This window comes from Macaca nemestrina, chromosome 18 (genome assembly GCF_043159975.1).
Source record: "Macaca nemestrina isolate mMacNem1 chromosome 18, mMacNem.hap1, whole genome shotgun sequence".
NCBI lineage: Eukaryota > Metazoa > Chordata > Mammalia > Primates > Cercopithecidae > Macaca > Macaca nemestrina.
In genome coordinates this window covers 88,519,497-88,531,980 of record NC_092142.1, presented here as the reverse complement: position 1 = coordinate 88,531,980, position 12,484 = coordinate 88,519,497, and the positions used below count along the sequence as shown (strand labels likewise).

Sequence of the window (12,484 nt, the reverse complement as noted above, 5' to 3'; positions counted from 1 at the left end):
AAGGCTCGGTCCGGGGGCTCGGTCCCCACCCCTGAATGCAGGGTCCTCAAACCTGCCCTTCATATGGAGAGATTGTCCCGGAAACTGCCTCAAAACGAGAAATTGCAGAGGGTGGGGGTTACTAACAGGATTGTTTAACAGGAAACAGCTCTCCACATGTCCGGATGGGTGCTGCTTTTTTTAACCTGGTTGCAAACCTACCCTCTTCTTTTCTTTCCTCCTAAAGAAAGGTTATTTTATCTTAGAACATCTGCAACCTGTCTGGATCAGACCGTCTTCCTGCAGGATCTGACGTTGATCTTATTTGAGAAATCGACTATGCCCAGAGGCGGCCACACCGGCTGTTGGCTGAGACAACACACCTGGCCGGTCTCAGATCCCTGGTGACCTTGTTACAGCCTCAGAGACCTGGGGACTGATGAGGGGTCCTTCCTCCTCCACCACACTCAGCACATGCAGGCAGGCATGAGTACACGCCACACACGTGTGCCAAATACCGCAGACATGTGCACGCACTCATGGAGAGACAGCCCACACGCAGACACGCCAGGCACCCGAGACACACAAGCGCAGGCACAGGCCACGTCCCCTTCCTCCACTTCCTTCTCCCAACACCGTCTTCTGGGTGTGGACAAGACCCCCTTCTTCTCCATGCACGTTCTCACGTGCAGCCCCGGGCCGACATCCCTCCTGCCCCTTGTCTGCATGAAGCCAGGAGCGGACCATCCCAGCCCCTAGCATCTCTGCCCAGCTGGAGACACCACGGCTGGTGGGAGACACGGCTCAGAGAGGGCATTCTGGTGCCTGAGGCCACACAGCAGGGGTGGAGCTGGAACGTAGAACCCAGCTCAGAACCCAGCGCTCACACCTTCCTCGGCCTGTCCAGGTCCCGGGGTGCCTCGATGGCTTTGCTGTCCCTGCCCAGAATGTTTCCAGAGACCCCGAGGAGAACTTTCCATGGAGGGGCCCAGTCCTCACAGCTCCTGTGCAGTGAGACCCAGGGGTCAGGGCCCCTGCCCAGGACTGCACGCTGGGGACACCGTCCGGGACTGGTTCTTCCTCACCCACGTGGGCCCTCCTGAGCCAGGACCCCTCTGTGCTCAGACCCAGGCACCAGCCATCCCATAGTTCCCCAGGACTCGGGCTCCTGGTCCCACTGTCCCCACTCCTGGGTCTTCTCTTCTTCCCAACTACCAAGCCTGCTGACCAGCAGTGGCCCTGGGCCCCCCGACCACCTCCCCGGCCCCCTGACCACCTGTGCCCGCTCACCTCCCCCCGTGCCCACTCACCTCCCCCCGTGCCCACTCACGTCCCCCCGTGCCCACTCACCTCCCCCCGTGCCCACTCACCTCCCCCCGTGCCCACTCACCTCCCCCCGTGCCCACTCACGTCCCCCCGTGCCCACTCACCTCCCCCCGTGCCCATTTATCGCTCATCTTCCGTCCCCGTTTACCTACTCCCATCCCCACTCACCTCCCATGCCCTACTCATCTCCTTCCATCCCCGCTTACCTCCTCCTGTCCCCAGGGACCACCTCTCCAGCCTGTGGACCACCTGTGCCCACTTGCCTCCTCCATGCTGCCCTTTTGCAGACTTGGCCGGCCTCCCCACCACGCTAACCCTCTGGACCTCACTTCCTTCCAGTGTCCTGTTGACTCCCCAGAACCAACCCCTATAATCCCGAGGTGCTGCCAGGAGGCCTTCTGACACTGGGCGGCTGCTGTCCACGAGGTCTGTGCACTCAGATGAGCAGCTCAAGCCCGAGTTGAGCAGGGCCTCGGAAACCACCGGGCCTGTGAGTGCCAGCTGCTCATGACAAGCAGGCTCTGGCCTGGGAGAAGGCCCGGCCAGTGGTGCCACTGCTGCTGGGGGCTCTGTACCCAGCCTGGGCCAGCCCCTCAGACAGCAGCTGTGTGGCCGTGGCCATGCTCTGAGGCTCTTCTGAGACCAACGCTCTCTACCCCAGGGCAGCCCCTCTCACAGCGCTGGTGCCTCTGTGGCCGCATGCCTTCCTGTTGCCCGCCCGTCCCCTCGGCCAGCGTGCTCCAAGGTCAAAGGAGGCTTCCGGGAGAGCACAGTGTTGGGTCCGGCCCACGCTTGAGGGAGGGGCTCGCACAAGGGTAAGCGTCAGAAGGTGGGCACCAGAGGGGTGGCTGCTGACCACGGGGCCAGGGCAGGAGCAGAGAGGCCCGGAGGAGACTCTGGTCCTGTGGGAGGTGATGGCAGGCAAGAGCCGTGTCCCCGGGGCTGGTGTCCTCAGCCCCATTCCAACTGATGGACGTCCTGGTTTTAGTCTTGCTTGAGTCATGGGAGGCTTTTGATGCTATTCTTGGTAAAAAGCCGGCCTGGAATGTGCTGCTCGGACGCTTCCCTCTGCTCTCCAATCCCTTTCATCAATAGCCTAGTTCTTCCCCTGCCTCCCCAGGAGGCACCATCCTTTCTGGGGAGTTACTCAGAAGGGCAGGTGCTGCCAGGGACTGTGCCACATCGGAATTGTCCCCCAGCACCACAGCCTTGGTGGTGCCGCTGCAGACGTGAAGCCTGAGGGTAAGACAATGGGGAGGCTGGACAATGACCGGACGGGGTCTGATCTGCCCTCCACTGCCCTGCCCCTCTCGCCTGTGCAGGAGGCCCCTGAGACGGACTGTGACGTCCAGCCCCCAGGAAGGGGGTCTGGAAAAGGCTGTGGAATGTCAGCCCCCTTTCTTCCTGGGCCACCTGCAGAGAAAGCCCCCAGGCCCTCCACGACCACAGCCCTTCCCCTGCCCACTCTGAGGCTGTGGGAAAGGGAGGAGCTCCCAGGGCCCCTTCTGGCACCAGGCTCTGCCAGTGTCTGGTCTTCCCCACGGATTCCCTAGCCGCAGCCCATGAAGCACCTGCCCAGGTACAGGTAAGGGAAGAGGCCAGACTGTGTTAGGAATGAAAACTTGGGGGAGGTCAAAGGAAGAGATGCTTGATTATTTTTAGACAGAGTCTCGCTGGGTCACCCAGGCTGGAGTGCAATGGTGCAATCTCGGCTCACTACAACCTCCACCTCCCAGGTTCAAGCGATTCTCCTGCCTCAGCCTCCTGAGTAGCTGGGACTACAGGTGCCTGCCACCACACCCAGCTAATTTTTGTATTTTTGTATTTTTATTTTTTGGAGACAGTCTCCCTCTGTCGCCCAGCCTAGAGTGCAATGGTGCAATCTCAGCTCACTGCAACCTCCGCCTCCAGGTTCAAGCGATTCTCCTGTCTCAGCCTCCCGATTAGCTGGGGTTACAGGCGTGTGACACCATGCCCACCTAACTTTTGTATTTTTAGTAGAGACGGGTTTCACCGTATTGGCCAGGCTGGTTTCGATCTCTTGACCTTGTGATCCACCCGCCTTGGCTTCCCAAAGTGCTGGGATTACAGGCATGAGCCACCGCACCCAGTCAATTTTTAAAATTTTTGTAGAGACAGGGTTTCACTATGTTGCCCAGGCTGGTCTTGAATTCCTGGGCTCAAGTGATCCACCCACCACGGCCTCCCAAAGTCTGGGATTACAGGCGTGAGCCACCGCGCCCGGCTGGCTGAGATGAAGCTGAAAATTCAGAGACGCACTAAGGGGCAGGGAGTAGTTTGGCACACTGTGGTCCCAGCCTAGGGCCGTGCCTGGGAGGCAGCAGGTGCCCTTAACTCGTAAACTTGCGGACAGCAAGTCACCCAGGTGCCGAGGCAAGAGACCAAGGGCACGAGCTGTTGCAGTATAATAAAATATATAAAATAAGAATAGTCATACTAGATATGGATAATAGATATGATTATATATGAATATCATTAATCATTAGTTTGTAGCAATTACTCTTTACTCCAATATTATAATAGTCCTCACTCTTGGGAGGCCCAGGCAGGCGGATCACAAGGTCAGGAGATCGAGACCATCCTGGCCAACATGGTGAAACCCTGTCTCTGCTAAAAATACAAAAAAAACTAGCCGGGCGAGGTGGCGGGCACCTGTAGTCCCAGCTACTCGGGAGGCTGAGGCAGGAGAATGGCGTGAACCCAGGAGGCGGAGCTTGCAGTGAGCCGAGATCACGCCACTGCACTCCAGCCCGGGCGACTGAGCGAGACTCCATCTCTAAATAAATAAATAAATAAATAAATAAATAAATAATCCTCACTCTACAATCATAACCTAGGAGAAACCGGGCCATACAGAGTTAGGAGCTGAAGGGACATAGTGGGAAGTGACCAGAAGACAGGAGTGTGAGCCTCTGTGATGCCCGGGCAGGGCCACCGGAGGGCTCCTTGGTCTAATGGTAACGCCAGTGTCTGGGAAGATGCCCGTTGCCAAGTGGACCGTGGTCTAGCGGTAGCGTCAGTGTCAAGAAAAAGCACCCGCTGCTTAGCAGGCCGGGAAAGGGAGTCTCCCTCTCCCCAGGGGAGTTTAGAGAAGACTCTACTCCTGCACCTCTTGTGGAAGGCCTGACATCAGTCATCCGGAGCCTAACCTGACATCCGTCGTCCGGAGCCTAACCTGACATCCGTCGTCCGGAGCCTAACCTGACATCCGTCGTCCGGAGCCTAACCTGACATCCGTCGTCCGGAGCCTAACCTGACATCCGTCGTCCGGAGCCTAACCTGACATCCGTCGTCCGGAGCCTAACCTGACATCCGTCGTCCGGAGCCTAACCTGACATCCGTCGTCCGGAGCCTAACCTGACATCCGTCGTCCGGAGCCTAACCTGACATCCGTCGTCCGGAGCCTAACCTGACATCCGTCGTCCGGAGCCTAACCTGACATCCGTCGTCTGGAGCCTAACCTGACATCAGTCGTCCGGAGCCTAACCGTCTCCCTGTGGTGCTGTGCTTCAGTGGTCAGGCTCCTGGTCCGCTTTCGTGTTCCACCCTGTACACCTGGCTCTGCCTTCTAGATAGCAGTAGCAAATTAGTGAAAGTACTAAAAGTCTCTGATATGCAGAAACAACGGCATAAGCTCTCTCTCTCTCTCTCTTCTCTTTCTCTCTGCCTCAGCTGCCAGGCAGGGAAGGGCCCCCTGTCCAGTGGACACGTGCCCCACGTGACTTTACCTATCATTGGAGATGGCTGTCACTCCCTGCCCCTTTGTCTTGTATCCAATAAATATCAGCACAGCCTGGCATTCGGGGCCACTACCGGTCTCCACGTCTTGGTGGTAGTGGTCCCCGGGCCCAGCTGTCTTTTATCTCTTTGTCTTGTGTCTTTATTCCTACAATCTCTCGTCTCCGCACACGGGGAGAAAAATCCACTGACCCTGTGGGGCTGGACCCCACATAAACTGCTCTTAAATTGTCCTCCCTTCATCTCCCTGCCTTTAGGTGGCCCCTCTGCCTCCCCTGCGGCCGCCTGTCTGCCCAGCACCTGCTCCACATCAGCCCCTGCCTCTTTCCTTGTAGCCCAGTGCTCTCACAGCGCCTGGTGTGGTGGGCAGTGCGATACCTGCTGAGTGAGCCACACAGGGGCCCAGAGCCGGGGCCGGTCATGCCCTCAGCATCGGCAGGGGCTTCGAAGCAACTGAAAACTCTTCCAGCCGACGGAGGAAGAGAAGAGGCTACCAGGAAATTCCTGGAACTGCAGGGCGGTGCCCTGAAGCCCAGGGTGAGGACAGCAAGGGCGCCCGCCCCGTCTGGACTCCGTGCCCACCCGGGACACGTGATGTGACCTTTCTGCCCACAGACCTGTGGCTTCACAGCCATCAACCTGTGTGGGGCCAGCAGGGCCTGGGCTCAGCTCACCGCAAGGAGCCTGGGCAGTGCAGCAGCTTCTGCAGAGGGGCAGAGCGGGGGGCTCTGCCTCCCATTCCCCAAAAGTGGGTTCTGATGTTGGAAAGTCAAAAAGAATGACCGACATCCACTATCGATGCTGAGTTTGCGGTCCATCCCACCACACCATCTCCTGAAAGAACGCCTCATTTGCTCTCCGAGTCAAAAGGAAAAGAGCAAGCAGGAAAGAAATGTTGTCAACAGGTGATAGAAGGCAAAAGTTCCTTAACTCATAAAGACCAGCTGCAGTTCAAGAAAATGATGAACATCGCAATGAAACACGAGAGGAAGCAGGTCACGGGGCCCCAGAGAGACAAGAAGGTCCAGTAACTGGAGATGCCCAACTCTGGGCAAATGAAGACAGCAGCCCTCCCGTTCTCCTGCCTGCAAGACCGCACAGACACAACGCTGTCTGCCCTTCACAGGCACAGAAAGAAGCCAGGTCCGTCTAGGTGCCTGGCACAACACGGGGCACACAGTGTGGCATCAGCTGGTTTCATAAGAAACAGAAGCGGCCGGCTGGGCGCGGTGGCTCAAGCCTGTAATCCCAGCACTTTGGGAGGCCGAGACGGGCGGATCACAAGGTCAGGAGATCGAGACCATCCTGGCCAACACGGTGAAACCCCGTCTCTACTAAAAAAATACAAAAAACTAGCCGGATGCCGGGCGCGGTGGCTCACGCCTGTAATCCCAGCACTTTGGGAGGCCGAGACGGGCGGATCACAAGGTCAGGAGATCGAGACCATCCTGGCCAACACGGTGAAACCCCGTCTCTACTAAAAAAATACAAAAAACTAGCCGGATGCCGGGCGCGGTGGCTCACGCCTGTAATCCCAGCACTTTGGGAGGCCGAGACGGGCGGATCACAAGGTCAGGAGATCGAGACCATCCTGGCCAACACGGTGAAACCCCGTCTCTACTAAAAAAATACAAAAAACTAGCCGGATGCCGGGCGCGGTGGCTCACGTCTGTAATCCCAGCACTTTGGGAGGCCGAGACGGGCGGATCACAAGGTCAGGAGATCGAGACCATCCTGGCCAACACGGTGAAACCCCGTCTCTACTAAAAAAATACAAAAAACTAGCCGGATGCCGGGCGCGGTGGCTCACGCCTGTAATCCCAGCACTTTGGGAGGCCGAGACGGGCGGATCACAAGGTCAGGAGATCGAGACCACGGTGAAACCCCGTTTCTACTAAAAATACAAAAAATTAGCCAGGCGCGGTGGCGGGCGCCTGTAGTCCCAGCTACTCAGGAGGCTGAGGCAGGAGAATGGGGGGAACCCGCGAGGCGGAGCTTGCAGCAAGCCGAGATTGCGGCACTCACTCCAGCCTGGGGGACTGAGTGAGACTCGTCTCAAAAAAAGAAAAAGAAAAAAAAAGAAACAGAAGTCCAGATTCTTGCGCTGGAATTTGCTCACACACCGTCTCCGGACAGACCTGGGCGCAGCTGCTCCCAGGGTGTGGGACGTGAAGCGGCTGTTTGCTTCGTTCTCCTCACTTCTGTGTAGCTGGAATTTTTTTTTTTTTTTTTTTTTGCCAATGGCATATATTTCTTCTATAACTTTTTTTTTTTTTTTTTTTTTTTGAGACGGAGTCTCGCTCTGTCACCCAGGCTGGAGTGCAGTGGCCGGATCTCAGCTCACTGCAAGCTCCGCCTCCCGGGTTCACGCCATTCTCCTGCCTCAGCCTCCCGAGTAGCTGGGACTACAGGCGCCCGCCACCTCGCCCGGCTATTTTTTTGTATTTTTTAGTAGAGATTGGGTTTCACCATGTTAGCCAGGATGGTCTCGATCTCCTGACCTCATGATCTGCCCGTCTCGGCCTCCCAAAGTGCTGGGATTACAGGCCTGAGCCACCGCGCCCGGCCTCTTCTATAACTTAAAAAAAAAAAAATTTAAGGGCCGGGCGCGGTGGCTCAAGCCTGTAATCCCAGCACTTTGGGAGGCCGAGACGGGCAGATCATGAGGTCAGGAGATCGAGACCATCCTGGCTAACACGGTGAAACCCCGTCTCTACTAAAAATACAAAAAATTAGCCGGGCGAGGTGGCGGTCGCCTGTAGTCCCAGCTACTCGGGAGGCGGAGGCAGGAGAATGGCGTGAACCCGGGGGGCGGAGCTTGCAGTGAGCTGAGATCCGGCCACTGCACTCCAGCCTGGGTGGCAGAGCCAGACTCCGTCTCAAAAAAAAAAAAAAAAAAAAAAAATTTAAGATACAGAAACCATAAAAAATAAATGTGACTAATTATAAAGAAAAAACTAATACAGGGAGACCCAGGAAAACAGAGAAGAGGATGCAGATACCCACTCTTCTCTGGCTTAAACGAAATGAAGAAAACACCAAATAACCTAAAATGACTGTAATTTCCCTCTAAATTACAACAGTTCTAATTAGCATTATTTCTTCTTTTTTTTTTTTTTTGAGACAGGGTCTCTCACTCTGTCACCCAAGACGGAGGGCAGTGGCACAGTCTCGGCTCACTGCAGCCTCGACCTCCCGGGCTCAAGCAATCCTCCCGCCTCAGCCTCCCGAGTAGCTGGGACTATAGGTGCCGCCACCACGCCGGCTAGTATTTTTATTTTTTTGGTAGACATGGGTCTTTGCCATGTTGCCTGGGCTGGTCTCAAACTCCTGGGTTCAAAAGATCTGCCTGCCCTGGCCTCCTGAAGTGCTGGGATTACAGGCAGGAGCCACTGTACCTGGCCTGTTTTTTGCTTTTTAAATGATTGCAATTACATATATTTTTAACTAAGCAACTACAGGACAACCAGATTCCAAATAAAACTATGCCTGGATGGGAGAGGAACACATGTTAAAATTCAAAGATGCACACTACTCTTCCAGGGTTGAAACTACTGCATAATATGTATTTTTTTGAGACAGGGTCTCGCTCTTCATCCAGGCTGGAGGGCAGTGGAGCGATCTCGGCTCACTGCAGCCTTAAACTCCTGGGCTCATGCCATCCTCCTACCTCAGCCTCCCAAAGTTTTCAGACTAGATAGGCGTGAGCGACCTCACCCAGCCCTGCATGATAATTTTAAAATAGAAAAGGAATCTTTTTGGCCGGGCGCGGTGGCTCAAGCCTGTAATCCCAGCACTTTGGGAGGCCGAGACGGGCGGATCACGAGGTCAGGAGATCGAGACCATCTTGGCTAACTCGGTGAAACCCCGTCTCTACTAAAAAATACAAAAAACTAGCCTGGCGATGTGGCAGGAGCCTGTAGTCCCAGCTACTCGGGAGGCTAAGGCAGGAGAATGGCGCAAACCCGGCAGGCGGAGCTTGCAGTGAGCTGAGATCCGGCCACTGCACTCCAGCCTGGGCGACAGAGCGAGACTCCGTCTCAAAAAAAAAAAAAAAAAAAAAAAAAAAGGAAAAATACAACCTGGGAAAACTGAAATTCCTAACGTCCAGCCAAAAGAAAAAGCAAAATAAACAATAGATGGAGAAAAATTGTGTGCAGCTCCCGTCAGCACCAGTCTTCCCCTTTAGCTGGGGCCAGAGCAGCCGGCGTGAGAAACGGCGCATCACCAGGGCATTACCAGGGCACGCGATTAGCCCCTCCCGAGACTATCCCTGAGCAGTTCTGCAGGAGCTGGAGCGCACCTGGCCCCATGATCCCCATGGGCATTGCTGGCAAAGCCCCGCCCACCGTGGGAGATGCACCTGCCATAAAACCAACGCTTCTACAAGGCCAAGGGCGCCACAGAGCCAGTCCGTGCTCCCCGGGGGCGACAGGCTGAATGGGAAGTGCCCGCACACCGATAGAATCCTGCAAAACGGAATGAGGAACCTGGGTGCACTTCCTCCCCTGGGCAGCAGACACAAGCTCGTGGCACACGGGTCCGTGTCTGAGTCTTCACAGCTTGGCTGTACTCCCTGGGAGGGCTCGCATGGCTGAAATCAAGGTGTTCCCCAAAGCCGTTTTGCTGAGGCTGGGTCGGGGCCCTTCCTCTCAGCTCCCAGTGACTCATGCCACGGCAGCTGCCCCTCAGGGCCGGCGGCACCTGTCTGCAGCCTGGCACAGAGGGCTGGTTCCAGCCCAGGTTCCACAGCGCCCCCTAGGTCAGGCCCACACATCACAACTGACAGGCCCCTTCGTCAGCACGCCCACACTCAGGCACGTGTCCCCACCAGCCACCAGCGGGGCAACCTGGGCCGCCAGGTGCTGAATCGGGCGGTGCCCAGGGACTAAGTTAAACAAAGGGCCCCTTTGCACGTGGTGGCAGAGTCTGTCTTGGAGCAGACAGGCCTGTCCCCCGATCAGGAGAGATCTTGCTCCAGCTACAAGGTCTGCGTGTCAGCAGGGAGCTGCCTCACCCACCTGCCCAGTCCCCAGCTACCCTGCAGGGAGCCTTCCGCAGTCCCAGGAAGGGCGCAGCCGCACCTGCTGCATCTCAGGTAGTGGAGCCGCAGGCAGTAGGCAGACCGGCCCAACCCACAGCCACGTCCGGCACCAGACTCACATTGTCCCAACCTAACCTAGAAAAATGACCTATTGCCGGGCGCGGTGGCTCAAGCCTGTAATCCCAGCACTTTGGGAGGCCGAGGCGGGCGGATCACGAGGTCAGGAGATCGAGACCACGGTGAAACCCCGTCTCTACTAAAAATACAAAAAAAATTAGCCAGGCGCGGTGGCGGGCGCCTGTAGTCCCAGCTACTCAGGAGGCTGAGGCAGGAGAATGGCGTGAACCCGGGAGGCGGAGCTTGCAGTGAGCCGAGATCGCGCCACTGCACTCCAGCCTGGGCGACAGAGCGAGACTCCGTCTCAAAAAAAAAAAAAAAAAAAAAAAAAAAAAAGAAAAATGACCTATTGCTAACGGCGCTGGCCAACAGCAGGGTCCGAGACACCACAGAGAAAATCCACCCTCTCCTGTTAGGGGTCTTAATGGATTAAGCAAATGGAGAGAACATAAGGTTAGGAACATGGCCCTGGGGACTTTTCGTTCAGTGAAATGGGGAGGACACTCTGGCAGGTTCAGTGCAGGCTGCCCTGCCCCAGGTGCACGGACGATACCTGAACCCCCCGATTTCCCCGTGAAGTCAGCTGGTAGGAGAGCCCCCGGAACAAGCAGATCACAGTGCTTTGTAAAAGCAGCAAGGGGTGTGATGGGGTGCAGACCTCTACTCCACTTACCACATCACACTGCACACCTACTCCAGGTGCTCCCTGCAGACAGCAGGAAAGGCCCGTCCCCTAGTGTGGTGTGGTAGGGAGGAAGCAGGCTGGAGTGCCCAGTGCCAGTGACCCCCCCAACACCCTGCGACCAGCCTTCAGCCAGGTTGGAGTCCACCAGAGACCTTCATGCCCTTTCACGTGAGAAGGATATGAGCCTAGGTTTAAGCTTCCAACCATCCACCTTGCACAACCTTTTTTTTCTCTTTTGAGACGGAGTCTCGCTCTGTCACCCAGGCTGGAGTGCAGTGGCATATCTCGGATCCCTGCAATCTCTGACTCGCGAGTAGCTGGGATTACACGTGTGCGCCACCACTCAGCTCATTATTGTATTTTTAGTAGAGATGAGGTTTCAGCATATTGGCCGGGCTGGTCTCGAACTCCCAACCTCAGGTGATCCACCCACCTCGGCCTCCCAAAATGTTAGGATTACAGGCATGAGCCGCTGCGCTTGGCCCACCTTAACTTTAGAGGACAAGATTCCCAAACATACAAACTGATCAAACTCAGCACGTACACTGTAGACATGAAACAGTAGCCAACAGCCTCCAAATAATCTACTAGATGGCTTAGGATCTGTTTCCAAACAAGCAAGGTGTCATCAGGTGCCAAGTGTGACTGAGTGCAGCAGCAGAAGTACCAGCATCACCCATTTCACGCCAGTAACAGCCCACTGGGTGCCTCAATGCCTGCACCTGGCAAAGGCATGCAGAGAAAACAATCTGACTCGGTCCCTGAAGCTGCTTCTCTGGGGCTGTCATGGCCATAGCTGCCAAGGAGAGCAGGTGCTGCTGTGAGCTGGTAGGACCAGGGCAGCCTGTGTCTGGTGTCTGGGAACTGCACAAGGAACCGTGCTGCCCTAGGACACAGAAGACATGAGGATGCCCAGCTCAGACCAGGGCACCATGGCACGCTCTCTGGCTGCCTCTCGTCCACGAAGCAAAAACAATGGCTTCAGAATGTTTAACAGGAGAGGCCGACACTTGGCAGGGCCATCTAGTACCTTGGTGTCGGGGTGAAGACGCCCAGCGAAGGGAAGGGTCAGGACCATGGTCACCAGGCACAACAGGCTCAAGAACGATGCCCCAAAGTCCAAGATGCTACATTAACTAGAAACTACTTTGCTTAAAAGAGGCAACTCTAGGTTGGGTGCAGGGTCTCGTGCCTCTAAACCCCTCTACTAGAAAAGCTGAGGGAGGAATGCTTGAGGCCACGAGTTCAAGGCTGCAGTGAGCCATGACTGTGGCACTGTACTCCAGCCCTGTGTGCCAAAGACCTTATCCATTTTTTTAGACAGTCTCACTGTTGCCCAGGCTAGAATGCAGTGGTATGATCTTGGCTCGCTGCACCCTCTGCCTCCTGGGTTCAAGTGATCCCCTCACCTCAGCCTCCCAGTAGCTGCGACTACGAGTGCATGGCACCACACACAGCTGATTTTTTAATTTTTAGTAGAGACGGGATTTTGCCATGTTGGCCAGGCTGGTGTTGAACTCCTGAGCCAATCCCAAAGTGCTGGGATGATAGTGTGAGCACCAGCCCAACCTTAT

At 56.0% G+C, this 12,484-nt stretch overlaps 1 long non-coding RNA gene across 1 annotated transcript; it reads left to right on the top strand.

The window, feature by feature from the left end:
* Nucleotides 1-1,377: 1,377 nt before the first annotated feature.
* Nucleotides 1,378-5,194, top strand: LOC139359785 (uncharacterized). The gene is made up of 2 exons (XR_011616199.1): nt 1,378-2,890; nt 4,406-5,194. It is a non-coding gene; the product is annotated as an uncharacterized lncRNA (long non-coding RNA).
* Nucleotides 5,195-12,484: the final 7,290 nt, after the last annotated feature.